Consider the following 15332-nt stretch of genomic DNA (forward strand, 5'->3'; position numbering starts at 1 on the left):
CCATGTCTGATATTTCTGTAAGTCTAAATCGTATCCTCTAACTGTTGGCAAATCTTAAATCAGATAAAGCTGCTGGTCCTGACAACATCAAACCAATTGTCCTTAAAGAACTTCGTCGCCAAATTGCAGCTATCCTTAAAATACTCATCCAAAAATATCTTGTCTGGTACTTTGCCATCAGAGTGGGAAAAAAGGAAATGTTGCCCCCCTATACAAGAAAGAACCACAAGTGCAGAGTGATCCATCCAACTATCGTCCTATCACATTAACCTGTATTCTTTGTAAAGTGACAGAACACATTATTGCATCAAATATTTCCTCCCATTTTACTAAGTACAACATTCTATATGAACTGCAACATGGATTCAAAGAGCGCCGCTCATGTGAAACGCAACTCATAGAATTGGTTGATGACCTTGCCAGAACCCTTGTTGCAGGCCACAGTCAGACCTTATTCTCCTTGATTTTAGCAAGGCTTTTGATAAAGTTAGTCACACTAAACTGCTTTACAAACTTCATGAGCATGGTATCAGAGGCTGCACTCTTGACTAGATTCGCTCTTTCTTAATAGGCAGAACCCAGGTGGTTGTTTTCGAGGGCGAGAAACCTGTTAAAGTTCCTGTGACATCTGGTATGCCCCAAGGGTCTGTCCTGGGACCTCTCCTCTTTCTTCTATATATTAACGACTTACCTGATCATGTAAAATCACAGGTCCGACTTTTTGCTGATGACACAGCTGTCTATCTTACTATCAATAATACAACTGATTGCAATTAGTTACAGCAAGATCTTGACACCCTACAGAAATGGGAAAGTAAATGGGAAATGCACTTCAACCCAAGTAAATGCCACGAAACAAACATACAATACAATATAAAGAAATAGCATATAAAACTCTTGTCAGTCCACAGGTAAAATACTCATCCATAGTCTGGCTAAACTTAATATCCATAAGATAGATATGGTAAAAAGAAGAGCAAGAGGATGGATATACAATAACTACTAGTATTCGACTTATGACAGTGTCTCAGGTATACAAAAATTCTCTCGGTTTAAGATCTTTGGAGAACAGACGAACTGATGCAAAATTAATAATGTTTTACAAAATTGTCCATTCACAAGAGGATGGATATACAACAACTACTAGTATTCGACTTATGACAGTGTCTCAGGTATGCAAAATTCTCTCGGTTTAAGATCTTTGGAGAACAGACGAACTGATGCAAAATTAATAATGTTTTACAAAATTGTCCATTCACTAGTAGCTATTCCTGTTCCAGTATATTTTGAGAGACCAAGGAGACCGACTCGTCACACACGCACCCTAGCATATAGACACATCCATATAGTTTCCAATTACTGCAAATTTTCCTTTTTCCCAAGTACTCTGGTCATATGGAACAACTTCCCATCTGATGTTGTTCTCCTGCCTACGCTTGAATCTTTCAAGCAGGCAGTATGCCAACATACATGCAGTTAGTGGTTGCAAAGAGCGCTTTTAACCTGATTTTACTACTCTAGTCTGTACATCTAACACTTTTACAATTTTCAGTCTCACTTTTTCTTCACTTTGACATCTTAAGCATAATACGAAGATAGAAGATACTGTAATGTTCTACTTTCATTTAAGCTCACGCTAATTCTTATGTTCTGGCGGCCACAATGGCTACTTTCCTTGTGTTACTGTAACGTGTTTGTGGTCTCATCTACAGACACATCTACGCAAAGAAGTATAAAATACATTTATTTTTTATAGCTCTTTGATCTATGGTGTACTGCCCAACAATCAATACTGATTACTGTTAAAAGATGAACAAGCACATTAATTAGGTTGTAAAGTGCCAGATATTCAGTGAATAGAATCGAGCAGGAGCTGGACTAGTCCCAATCCGTGACTCCAGTTTCCTCCCCTGACGGTCCGTTCGCAGACTGAAATGAAATGAAAGTGATAATTACGTCACGAGTTGGACTAGGGCTGGACTGTATGTATAGGGGGAGACCATTCCAGGAACGAATTGTTCTGGGAAAAAGGAGTTGGAATGGTATTACGTATGAGATTGTGGGATCAAGTAGTTTAGGTTTCTTGTAGGTATGAAATGGTTATGGTCAACTACAATAAGACTGTACTTTATTTTTTTAAAAATATAATAAGGGAATTTTTGATTAGGCGATTTCAAGGGATTGCCAGCTGAGATCTTTAAGCATTTGAGTGACGCTGCTTGTTTGGCCGTAGTTGTTACATACGTATCGAGCTGCAGATCGTTGTACTCGTTCAATTTTGTACGTGAGGGATTTTTGCCAAGGGTGCAATATAGAACAGTATTCAAGCTGTGGGCGAACATAGGTGTTGTAAGATGTTTCTTTTTCTTTTCTGTTGTTTGTTTTGACATTTCTTTGAATCTAAGTGAATTGCTTGCTTTTGATATGATGTTATCAATATGTTTTGACCAACTGAGATTTTTACTTAGTGTGACGTCCAGGTATTTAGTAGCTTCTGTAGTTTTTAGTGCTACATTATTGAGTGCATAATTGTAGATGACAGGTTTCTTCTTTCGAGTTATCCTCAATACGTCACATTTATCCGGATTGAACTCCATTGAGCGGATATTCAACAAAACACATATAGAACAAGAAGTATTTAAAAAAAGAGACACAGCCGCATTAGTCAATGCACACTTTAAGCTACGAAACGTGCACATTTACAAGCAAAACAAAATGTAGTTTTTAAAGTAAATGTTTCATGTTTTTTATGTAGAACATAATTTACAGTTTTACAGAGCATATATTTTACATCATAATTATATTAATCATATTCTAGGAAACTTTGACAGAAAGTTTGTGTGTGTGTGTGTGGGGGGGGGGGGGGGGTTGCAAAATGACCATTTGTGAAATCGTCAAGGGATACGCAATGACCAATATGGGAACGAGTTGACTAGGGGACGAGTTGATTGTATATCGTTTACGGGAGATCACTCCGCATATAAACAGGAAAAAATCAATACCGGAAAAACACAAGTATGAAGCACACTTTAAATATAAATTTTCCTCAAGCAATTTTACTTTTCTGATTAAATACAAATGATAACACGAATGATTCTTAGACTTGAAATGAATAAACTTAATTATCATGTAATAAAAATATCGATGTCAGAGTCCACTTTTACAAATTCTTTATAAAACCTAGGTTTCAAACCCTATAACTTAATAAGGTATGTAACTCGTCCTATTTTGGTCCGTGCTCTTGAGAGCTGAAACAAATGGACAATCTGACTAAAGTACTTGATCTTCTAAACGAAGATCTGAGGATGACCTATTCACATTCATCTTTCTGTATATTTGGTTTTCCGATATTGCTATTTTTATTTTCGCAAATCTATATTTATTTGAAACAATCAGACGACTCGTTCCAAAAAGCATTTGGCTGAACCATCAAACTAGCGTCGAATGTCACAGGGTGAGAAAAAATGTGCAGTCAGTTCGGGGCTCGAACCCGGGTCCCCTCGCTTACAGTGCTCTACCGACTGAGCTAACCGTCTGCCTGACACATATTCTCCCCTTACGTGACCAAATCCGAACCGTGACATATGATGAGGGCGCAGTCATGATGTGGTCGTCATAATAAACATGAAAAACCCAGGCTAAATATACATTTTTAAAGTTCTACTTTTACTTTCAAAATCTTGAAAGCAAGGCTCTGATTGGCTAGCGGAAGGGTCGTCAGAACGAGTCTATCAATAGCACGTCTTCAGATCCAAAGCGTAGCGTTAACTGGAGATGTACTTTAGTCAGATTGAACAAATGGACTAACAGGTCTCAGCGAACTGAAACTTAGTTAGTCGGATGTTTCAACTATTTAGCACAAAACTTTCTAGTAAACCTAATTACCCTCAGATCTTAAGTAGCGAACTACAACTTAGAGAGCAACCAAGCTTAAGACATTCACCTAATTAAATTAAAAATATTTATTTTTCTCCTGTCTTTTCATTCTATTGCCTTTATGTCTAACCTCTATGGCAGCAGCAGCGATAAATGACAGTCTACTTGTTTGTTTGTATTTAAGCTTATTTATAGCCGCTGCCGGTAACCCATATGGGCGACGCCTCCAAAAAAACTGTTAGTAAGTAGGAGGATAGTGCAAGATACAGAAAACGCTTCAATTCCAGAAGCTTCCCTGGTTCTTTAGCGTGCCAGGTGTAAAGCACCCATACACGACTCTTATCCCAATGTTAGTAAATTTTAGTTGGAGGAGCGGGGCTCGAACTCGCGACCCCTGGTTTCGTAGTCAGACAGTGTTACTACTGGACCACTGCGTCCGCTCTTGACAGTCAATCAGTGTTTATGTTTAATAAGAGTCCATCCGCCCTTACATGAACAGTAAAGCATTTTTAGCTACGTAGAGTACGGACCCTCGGCATGTCACCAGGCATTAACGGCATGTTAAAGAGAATTTTTGAAGCCAAAGTGGTGAAGAAAAGAATTTTACCTCTACGCAATTTCCGTAGAGTATTAGCCAAAAACCCCAAATAATTTTGAAGTCAAAGTGGGTCACTGTCACGGCCAATGAGACTATAAACGACAGAGTCCCGAGATGTGATTGCAGGACAAAATACCGGAGGTTTCGCAAGGTCGCCCTAACAAGGGCGGTTGGAGCTGCAAGTCGCTGGCTGCTGCTGTCGTCGTTGGTCCCTTGTCGAAGAGTTGATATACCCCTCCCGCACCCCATGTTGAGCGTAGGGATTGGGAAGCTCGGGCATGCCGTCTATCGCCAGGCCATCACCAAGAAGGTAGCTTCTTTCACACAAAACGGTCCCCTATAGGGCTACTCCCATCGGCTTCAGTCAGGACGCTGACACTTTTCGGCGGGTCGAAAAAGCTCGACAGTCATCGGCTGTATTTCTGATTTTTGATGGCTTTTTATGAGTGCAGTGTGCAGTGCATGTCGTAAATGACGATTTTTTTCCTTTCGATTTGCAAAATTTCAAATTTTTATTTTTAATGTCTGATCTGGTCCATAAAATGGCATCAGATTAAACAACACAAACGAGAAAAGTAAGTTTCACTAGAAAAAAGAAGCAGGAAAGGAATCAAAGAGCAGAAAAGATAGCAATTTGTGTCGGACGTCAGTTTGAACATTGATGAATGCGCCAGAAAGAAGGTTACATTTTTCGCGTGTAATATTTTGATTATAGGTTTAGTTCTATACTTCGATTAGTTTTTTTAAGTTAAGTATTTATGAGTTTAATGTTTGATATGCATAATTATAGTCAAACCTTTTACAAATGTCACATAACAATAAGGCAAAAAAAGAAAAAAAATCTGGCCTTTGAACCAAGGTGACTTGCATTTTAAAGTATCTTTGCTCTATTATCTCAATGTAGGTTTTTTATAGACTGACCTTTAGCAATATCAGAACAATGGTCTTTCTTGAGAGGTGGCTGATTGCACAATAGTGACCGTTTGTCGTTGATCAGTGTATGAGTGTATATAGTGGTAAAGGAGGTAGTGAATTGTTTAGTCAATATTCATTGCTGCATATTCAGAAGCTGTTCTCCTAAGCGGTATATAGTGGTAAAGGAGGTAGTGAATTGTTTAGTCAATATTCATTGCTGCATATTCAGAAGCTGTTCTCCTAAGGAGGAGGTGAAGAAAACAACAACAAAAAACAACAACACTACCCTCTAAGTAAATACACCAACGTAATCGTCAACATATAATTAACACTTTGGATCTTTTTAAACTGTGAGTTTCACGTCCCTAGGCGGGATAAAATGATGTGTGTTGTATTTCATTCATCGTACATCTTAGTCATTCCTCATCATTCAGCTTGAAAGTATCATATAGAACCCATATTCCTGATTATGCATTTATCAGAATAATGGTCTTGATAACATCTGAGCTAAGTTTGAAACTCAGTCATTTCGGGTAAACAACTACGTAAATCTAAATTTAAGCACAACCTTGTGAATACAATACATTTCATTCCATATACCGAAACTTAGAGGTTAATTTCGCATATGGGTCATGATCAGTCAATAATTAGGTCACTAAATACAACAATAAAAATCCTGCTTACACTACAAAGGCAATGTTTTTTTCTCTAACATTCAGGAAACATCCTATCAGACTGTCTGTTTGCCTAGACACAAGTACCATTATATCATCTCCTGTTCTATCAGTACTACACAGTACTACGTACACTGCTTTGTTTGGCGCGGAGTTTACTTTTGCTGCATCTTGTAGCAACTTTCGTACTTGTCTGCCATTTATAATACTCACCTTTAGCGCCATGGCGCATGTGCGGATTTTCGTATTTTTCCGTTGAACTTCGTTGATTGCCGTGAAATACTGGAATAAGGTCCGTAAATGTGCTTCCGTGGTCCGTGGTGTAGTCAAACGAATCTTATCCTTGCAGGCCAGGTGGAATGACGGAATTCGAACTTAGAGCTCCCGCTCCGAAGGCGGACGCTAGGCCAACGGAGACGCAAACTTTGTTCCTTGTGTGTATCTCATTCCAAGGCTATTGGTAATGACGCCCGGAGAAACCTCTCGTGGTATGTTTACATCTGCAGTATTGAACTGAGATAGTGTTTAGGTCGGAAACTGCAAAGTTGATTTTTGTTCCGCCAGGATCATAGCGCCCCATTTCAGACTGGTCATTCAAGACTTGTCCAGCTGACTTCATTCCAGACATAAACCGCAGTACTTTTCCGTGAAAAAGTCTGTACAATATTCTCTAAAATTTCATCATATCATGTCGGTAGGTCATTTTAGTGGTAGACTGTAATGAACACCAACGCACAATGTCCAACAATAAAAAAATGCTATATTAGCCTGTGTAACATTAAATACTGACCCCGTTGAAAATAGACCCCGTTGGTCCTTTTACAACGTTGAAAATTGACCATGTTACCAATCATTTCAACATTAAATTTTGATCAAAAGGTCTTCCTTCAACGTTGAGAATTGACCCGGTCAGCATTTCAACATTAAATATTGATCAAAAGGTCCTTTTTCAACGTTGAGAATTGACCCCGTCAATATTTCAACATTAAATATTAAAAAAGGTCCTTTTTCAACGTTGAGAATTGACCCCGTGAACATTTCAGCCTTAAATATTGATCAAAAGGTCCTTTCTCAACGTTGATAATTGACCCCGCCAACATTTCAACATTAAATTTTGATCAATGGCGGCAGTTTTCAACGGGGTCAATATTTAATGTTACACCTATTTCACGTTTGAAGCTGCGTTTTTTTAGTTTTGTTTTGTACTTGCACTGAATTGGGGTGGTCATATTGACTAAATTTTCGGTGGGGCATGTATATTAATCGATTGAATACAGTGTATTGTTTCTTAATGAAACAAAACATTACTATGGCTGTGTACATAAACCATCTTGAAATATATTTTACCTACGTCACTATTTTCCCTTTATATGCAAAACCTGTCCCTTTAATAATTTCAATGAGATATTTCCCAGGCATTAAAATGATTTGCATTCACTGAAATATAGAAAGTAAATAAATAATCAAGTATTTGTGATTGCAGTCTTCCTCAGTTGAAAGGAAACAAAGTTAGGAAAACAATTAATTAAAACAAAAACAAAAATGCTTTATGAATCTAAGCCCAGGAGTGTAGTGAATAAGATAAACTATTTTGTAAATGCCTGCATGTTGAAAATCCTAATTTATTTAGAACACTTTAAACTAGTCTAACATTGTTTTATTATTTTTAAAGTTTATAGAATATACAATGTTCTTTCTCTTCTCTTATAACCACGTTTGAAATGATTTTGCTATAGAAATGGTTAATTCAACCTATATAAAGAATATATATACAAGCCTCCTAGTGAAACCTTTACTACAGAATACAACAGTCTTTCCCTTTACCTTCTTTGTGTCAATGCTGTCTAGTGATGAAGCCATGAAATTTCTTCTGTGCAGCATTTCTGAGACGACACTACATGATAAAAGCAAGAACATGACACTTGTACTGCAGAAAATGGAAACAAGTTTGAAATTAACATTTATCTGTCACTTGTGCACCACCAGAAACAATACAAACGTAGACCTACTGTACTTTATCTAATTGTTAAATTGGGCTCTAGTGTGACTTTTGGTAAGCATTTACTTGTTTAACGCAAATGTTCATTTTTGCTCTGTTCAGGACAACCGTCCTTCAGTGCTTTCAGCGCGTTGATTGTGATAGGTAAAGCGATGTCAAGAAATGTTAATAAAAGTTCGTAATGTTTTTACTTAGTCGCGCAGCTTTGAGTTTGGTTCATTTAGAATCATAATCATATTTAGCAGTGTCCGTATTCTTTAGGTTACTTCTCATGACATGTTACCCCAAACAATTTGCCAACTCTTGAAACATTGTTCAACGTATTAATTGAATTATCTATCTATTTAGCAATGTCATACTGATTGTAACCTTGTACATGTAATGCTGTAAATTTATTTATTGGAAATGAATTTATATAAGCTACTAGCTTGTTTTCCAGTCCATGTATTTGAACTGTAAAAATTGTTGTACATGTTATGTGTATGCTCTTTCAAAAATAAATATCGTTTAAACTAAGTGAGGGTGTTATATTTTCAAAGCATTCAAATAAACTGCGTAAGAGCTATACAGATTTATAGCCAATGATGACGATTTTGATGGTGATAAGACTATTGTGACTTTAAGTTTGGAATTCGATTTAAGCACTTTTAAAATGTTGATATCGATTAATGATGTTTTTTGTTGCACTTTAGAATTTCAAATTTTCATATATTGTTGGTTTCGAGAAAAAAGGATTAAACAAAACTGAACGGGTGTCTATGACGACAAATATTACTAATTCTGTAGACACAATTTACATTCGTTGTGATCTAATCGATAATTCACTTGTTGACGGACAATTTGGAGCTGTTAAAATTGTTTTCTTTAAGTACTGCAGATCTAACAAGGGCTTATCCATTTACAAGAGAACCAAACAGAGTTGGATATTCGAAAATAAAAAGAAATATTATAAATTGAATTAAAATATACATTACAGATTACAGATTTAATGGAGTTGATATAAATTTTACATTTATTTTAACAGAAATATGATACCAATCAATGATATAATGTACAAAAAGGTTTATAACGAAAACAAAGGAAGAATTATCCGTGTTCACTCTTGGACGGGAACGTAAGTTCCCTATGAGCATTTTGCTCAGAAAAGAACGGAAGCTCAAGATTTAGAAGGCTCGGGTATCTTTAATTGACACTTAAGCAATAAAATGGCAAAAAAAAAAAATGTTTTCATCTTCTGTCTGTAGTGTTGAAAAAATCATTGGAGACTGCAGGAAAACAGGCCCTTGAAAGAGGTTCTAAAAATGGAACATAATTTGGATATTTGGCTGCAGATAAAATGATTAAAGGTATTTTTAAAAAACAAAAGCATGTAACAACTAACAAACCTGTCGGTGATTACATTGTTAAGGAGTTAAGAATTTAAATTCTGAAGATAATAATGATGATGTTTATGTAAAATAAATACATTATTGTCATCATGTAGTGGGTATTGGCGGCCATCGAAGTCAAACCATCATAATTATAACAATAGATTGAATTCTAAAGATAATTATGATGCTGTTAATATAATAATAAATAAATTATTGTTATGTAGCGTGTATTGATCGAAATCAACTGTCATAATTATAAAAATAGAATAAATACAATATTTTCTGGTATAAATATTACATGTTCAGATGAAATAATTATTGTAAGACAAACATCTATTCAATTTAATACTGCTTTTTCGAAAATAATATTATGCAAGAAAAATGTGCAAATCACTTTAAAATTAATGATAGAAGTTCACATTTTGATTTGGCTTTTAAAGTCAATAAGCTTGCTAACGGTAACAGTTATGCTGATGCAGATCAACATGCGTTAATCAATAACGCAGCTTCAATAATTGATCAAAATTGAAAACTGTATGGGACTGAAATATTTTGTATAAAGTTTTATAAATATAAAAAAAAGTTAAGCCGAATTATCTAAAGATTATGTACAATAAACTGAAACAAATAAATCTATTTATTTAGACATTTACGCTAATACTCAACATATATACTATCATGCTGGGTATAATAAAGGTTTCGCTAGTGGAAAGTCAAGGTGGTAAAGAGGTAAATGTTAAAATTCCATTAAATAATCATTCCTTTTTTCGGAGTTTGGAAAATGATATCCTAGCTTCTCCCATGTCAAATTCAAGTACCAAATGATCAGAGCTTGTGGTGATGGGGTCGTGTTATTGTTACGAAATTGATAGTGTGGGTTCCATGAATAATATTCAATGCTGACGGTTATAATTTAATTTCTGACGACTAGACAGTGGGAATACCTTCGAGAAATGGTAAAAGAATCACAAAATATGCAACGCGATAAACGTTTTAGAATAACAGCTGGTATAACAGATCCAAACTTTTGACAAGTGTTTGTATATTTACAACGACCTGATAAAAGTAACTCACAGACACATAATCCTCATGTTCAACCAGCAGCAAATAATCGTGTACATGAAGTTGTTATGTATGAAGAAACATTTTAATTAAATACTATTGGAAACGAACTTGTAGTTGTTTAGATAAAAATGAAAATATGATATATATGAGTTATATTGAATATAAAGTAAATTTAAAAGATGGACAAAAGAAACAATTAGCAAAAGCTTATAATGATAAAATCCGATATACTTTTAGATTAAAATATGAAAAATTGCATGGTAACTTTCCTATCCTTTTAACAAAAACACAGATAAATCAAATTAAAAATCTAAAATTAGATTAGGATTAGAAATTAAAATTAAAGACAAACAAAAAACAAATGGCGAGCCAAGGTCAAAGCGGAGGATTTTTGAGCGCCCATGCTGGTTTGTTGGGTAAAACAGACTTACCATTAGCTCCTCTGGGTGTCGGTTTAGCAAGTGATGGTGACAACAATTGCGATATGTTTAAATCGTACTGCTGTCATTTGGAATATACTGATGTGACTTTCGGCGGTGCCCCACTGTGTTCCTTTATTTGTTTGTTTTTACCTCGTGTGTTTGTTTTGTATGCGAGTGTGTGTGTGTGTGTGTTTGTAGTGTATTTTGATCCATTTGGATTACCTCCAAAAGAGGTAATCAAATGTATACCAGGAGTACGGTATAACAACATACAATATCAACACAAAACAAGTGTATTGTTTATTTTTCATAAAACTTTTACGTGTGGCGTACTATTGAATGATTTAGTGTACAAAGTAATAAATGTTAATAATCCGAGGCAGAATGAACATACTTTTATTTTTGTTTTAACTGGTCTGCGTGCTTTAAAGGTTGCTGTTCCTGTTCGATCCGTGACCTTGCTCTTATCTACGAACCTGGTAGTGGGCAAAGGAAGCAAAGGTGATTTGCCATCTTATAACATGTTATTTCGCAGGACAGAAAGGCATTTATAGATGGCGAAATGAGAAAGTGCTGGTAGAAACTTGGGCAGTTATTCGGATTGCCAGGAAAAGAAGCATCCTGTGAAGAAAGTTCAATATGTGTAGGCTTTGTTAGATCAAAGGAGAACAGATCTAGGAAAAAGGATAAATATCTAATAGGGAATGCCATGCCAGGTAAGCATTGTGATTTATGTTACAATTGTCAATATTCTTTGAAAGAAAGTTCTCTAATATCATTACACAAAAATACAATTATTCAGAAGTGACATTCAGTACGTTTTCTGCTTTATTCCAAGTGGCCATGATCTTTGACAGGCATGTATCAACAGTCCTGCTTCCAATATTCTTATAGCACACGCCCTTTCATCGAGCCGCATTCGAGGAATATACAGTTTATTTCAGATGTTTTCTGCTTTTTGCTTATACAATTCGCCAAGATTCTTGAGACACACAACAAAAATTATATATTCAACAAAGTTCTAAGAATACAAATGACAAAATCACGATTTGCACTTGCACAGCCAAGCCCGGGATTTTTGCAAGAGTAAAAACTATTTTACCGATATTTGTGTAGACATTCAGGTAAATAAACTGATATTCAAAATTCATTAGCTTACCTTTTAAAATAAAAAAAGATATCTACATTCTCCAAGTGTCTAGCTGGAAATTTTGCTCAGTACATTTATGAACTTATGCAGAAAAGAAAGATCGCCTTTGGAGAGGCCAAGTCAATCAAATATGTAACCTAGACAAAGCATGAATAGAGGAAAGATCCATCTTGCAATTATATCTAAGTTCAAGTAGGAAATTATTTAGGGAACATGATAGGAAGATATATAGAATATATGAGTGTGAAAAAAAGAAACTATTAAATAACACGTTTACAGTTATCTTACTGTTTGTATATGCAATATTTGCCATTGAACAGCGTAACTGCTTCCATAGATACACCTTTTATGAACTTGAAAGGATCGAGTTTAACTTTGGGGTGGATGGAACCTTTTCGACAGAGGGTCCGGGGGCTGGCAAGGGATCCCCGGTGCAATTATGACAAAGCCTTGTCCAGGGGCCAAATGGGCCGTAGGCCCCCTCAAGTCCCTGTGTTTTAGCAATCTTTGAGTTATTCTGATGCATATCTAATGAACCATTTTGTTCGTTTTAAAACTGCAATATAGGCAGGCTTATTTTAAGAAATGAGAAATTGATACAATCAAATAGCCCTGCATTGGTGTAATAGTGATATAAAGTTGTTGAAATATTATTTCCCTTGAATAGACAATGAAAAATGTAAATGCATAACGTAAACATACATCGTTTTTGCAGACGCTCAAATCGGAACTATAGTGATGCGCTCGATATTATATTCTTTTTATAAAATATAATCGAACAATCCTCGGCGCGTACGATACTCGCCTTTCGGAAAGAGACAAGTCAAAATGCAAAATGCAAGGAATTGCCAAATGCAAATCAGAAATCGGGTTGAAAAGAATTATATGATACTTAATAAATGTTATATTAGACTGCAAGTTATATCTCTTTTCCAATTTTTTATTATTTTTTTCCATTGAAATATCGTCGGACAGCCATACAGACTTTTAGAGATAGATCAAGTACAGTACAGTTTATGCAATGACTGAGTACTTTGCCTGTCGAAATGGACATGGGGCGCAACAGCTTGTATACTGACACTTTCTATCCCTCGTTCGTTTGTCGATCACTAAAGTAGATCTATTTGAGTAATGGTAGATAGAAAAATTACAACAGGTTTATAAGCTGCCTTCCCTTCGTCAAAAGTGCTGAAATTAAAAAAAAAATAAAAAAAAATAAATAAATAAAAGGCTGATCACTACTACACTACTAAATGTAAGCCTACGCGTCTATAGTCAAACAATATACAAGACACACATTAGACACACATTTTTATTTACAGTCGGGTGTCAACATTACGAATTTGCTATTGAACGACTCATAGGTCACAGGTAGTCCAAACATAAAGATTTCTCATCTTCCTTCCTCTACTCATTTCCTTTCTCAGTAGCATGTTGTATTCTTACATTTTAATGTGTTTGAATACTTTTTAGCATTCTATGGTCATCTGCATGCCTATCACAAGCCAGATATAAATGGCGACGTAAGAATTTTACACAGAAGCTTTTTATTTTTATTTTTCTATAGCAGAGATATACATGTAGTTCTTGTTTACCGAGCGGGTAAAGTATGCATTTGTCTGATCACGCACTAGGGATAAATAATCCTTATTTTTCCTAGGGGTAAATGAGGTCAGAGACCACCAATTAAAAAAAATACTGGGAATATACTGAGAATAAGGTATGTGTATATCTGGGAATAAGGTAATGTTTGTCCATTGTGATTGGTCAGTCATATAAACAAACCCAAAATGCCATGAAACCGAGAAAGTGTTGGTATCAAGCTAAAACCTTGTTTTTTTTTTCATGCATTTAGGTTGCTTGTACATTTCAAATGAAACTGGCAATGTCATAGAGAAAAAAAAGAATTATTATAGGTATACAGACACTAAATAGGAAAATGGCACGAAAAAAAAGGTATTTGAACAATGGCGGATTTAAATAGTCCTAATTAAGTTTATTTGCTCTGTAGAGCTATTTTCCTTATTTTCTTTGCAATGTTTTGCTGAAATCACATGACAGATCTATGCTTGACAAGTATAATGAAATAATAACATGGTAGAATTTGTAAAGGAAACTTATATCATACATCACCACCACAATTTGGGGTCTCGGTGTTTGGCTGATTTTGCAGTTTGTGAGTTTGACTGAATTTTTTTCTTGCCTCCCTCCACCCACCCACACACTTTTTATTTTGGAAGTGGCTAGGGGTCCGGTAACCGGACCTCTAGACAACCCGTACAAGACAGGCTAGAAGTTCGATAATCAATAAGAATACTGAGAACGGTATTTACAAAGAGCTAGCATACTATATTTTATCTTTAAAAACGGGAGATGATTTCAAAAATTTGTTTTCGTATTTTTCTCGTTGTTTTAAATACATGGTAAGTCATAGGAAACAGAAGTATTTATAATTCTTTAATCCAAGGAAAAATACGATCGCAAATTCGACAAATAATTAATATCAATTTGTACGCTGTGATCGGAAGGTTTTATTGATTTGCTTGTTTTTCCCGACACTGATGAATTAAAATCGTACCCTTTAGTATTTAAGACGTGGATTGTGCTCTTGATTTGTTGAATTCATTTTACTGCTTGAGTAAATAAATAGCGGTGACTACAGAAAATCGCTGTTAAAATTTCGTATTCAATCAATATGTATCGAATTCAACAATTCATGAGCAAAATCCATGTCTTAAATACTAAAGAAATCATTAAGTTTATTATTTTTATTCATCAGTCCCGAGAAAAAAGAACAAGAGAAAACAGTAAAAGCTCCCGATCTCGGCGTACAAATTGCTATTAATTATCTGTCGATTCTGCGATTGTATTTTTCCCCCGAGATTAAAAAGTTATAAATGCTTCTGTTTCCTGTGACTTACTGTAACAGGCTGAAAATACTTCAGGCCTGACCGGGAATCGAATCCGGGACCCCTCACACCTAAGGCGGACACTCTACCATGTCGCTATAAAAGCTAGCTCAATAGCAAGGAAGTATAAGTGCACCTTTATCCTATACCCTACTACATACACCCCCTCCAGTTTAAAATTCGTCCTCGAATTCCAGGAGTTTGAACCTCTGTGGGACGTTCAGAGGTGTCCATTCATATCTATCCATGAGTTATTTATGTTGGGCGCCAAATGTAACAGGCTGAAAATACTTCAGGCCTGACCGGGAATTGAATCCGGGATGTCTCACACCTAAGGCTGACAGTCTACCACGT

The sequence above is a fragment of the Mercenaria mercenaria genome, chromosome 12 (assembly GCF_021730395.1).
Source record: "Mercenaria mercenaria strain notata chromosome 12, MADL_Memer_1, whole genome shotgun sequence".
Classification (NCBI taxonomy): domain Eukaryota; kingdom Metazoa; phylum Mollusca; class Bivalvia; order Venerida; family Veneridae; genus Mercenaria; species Mercenaria mercenaria.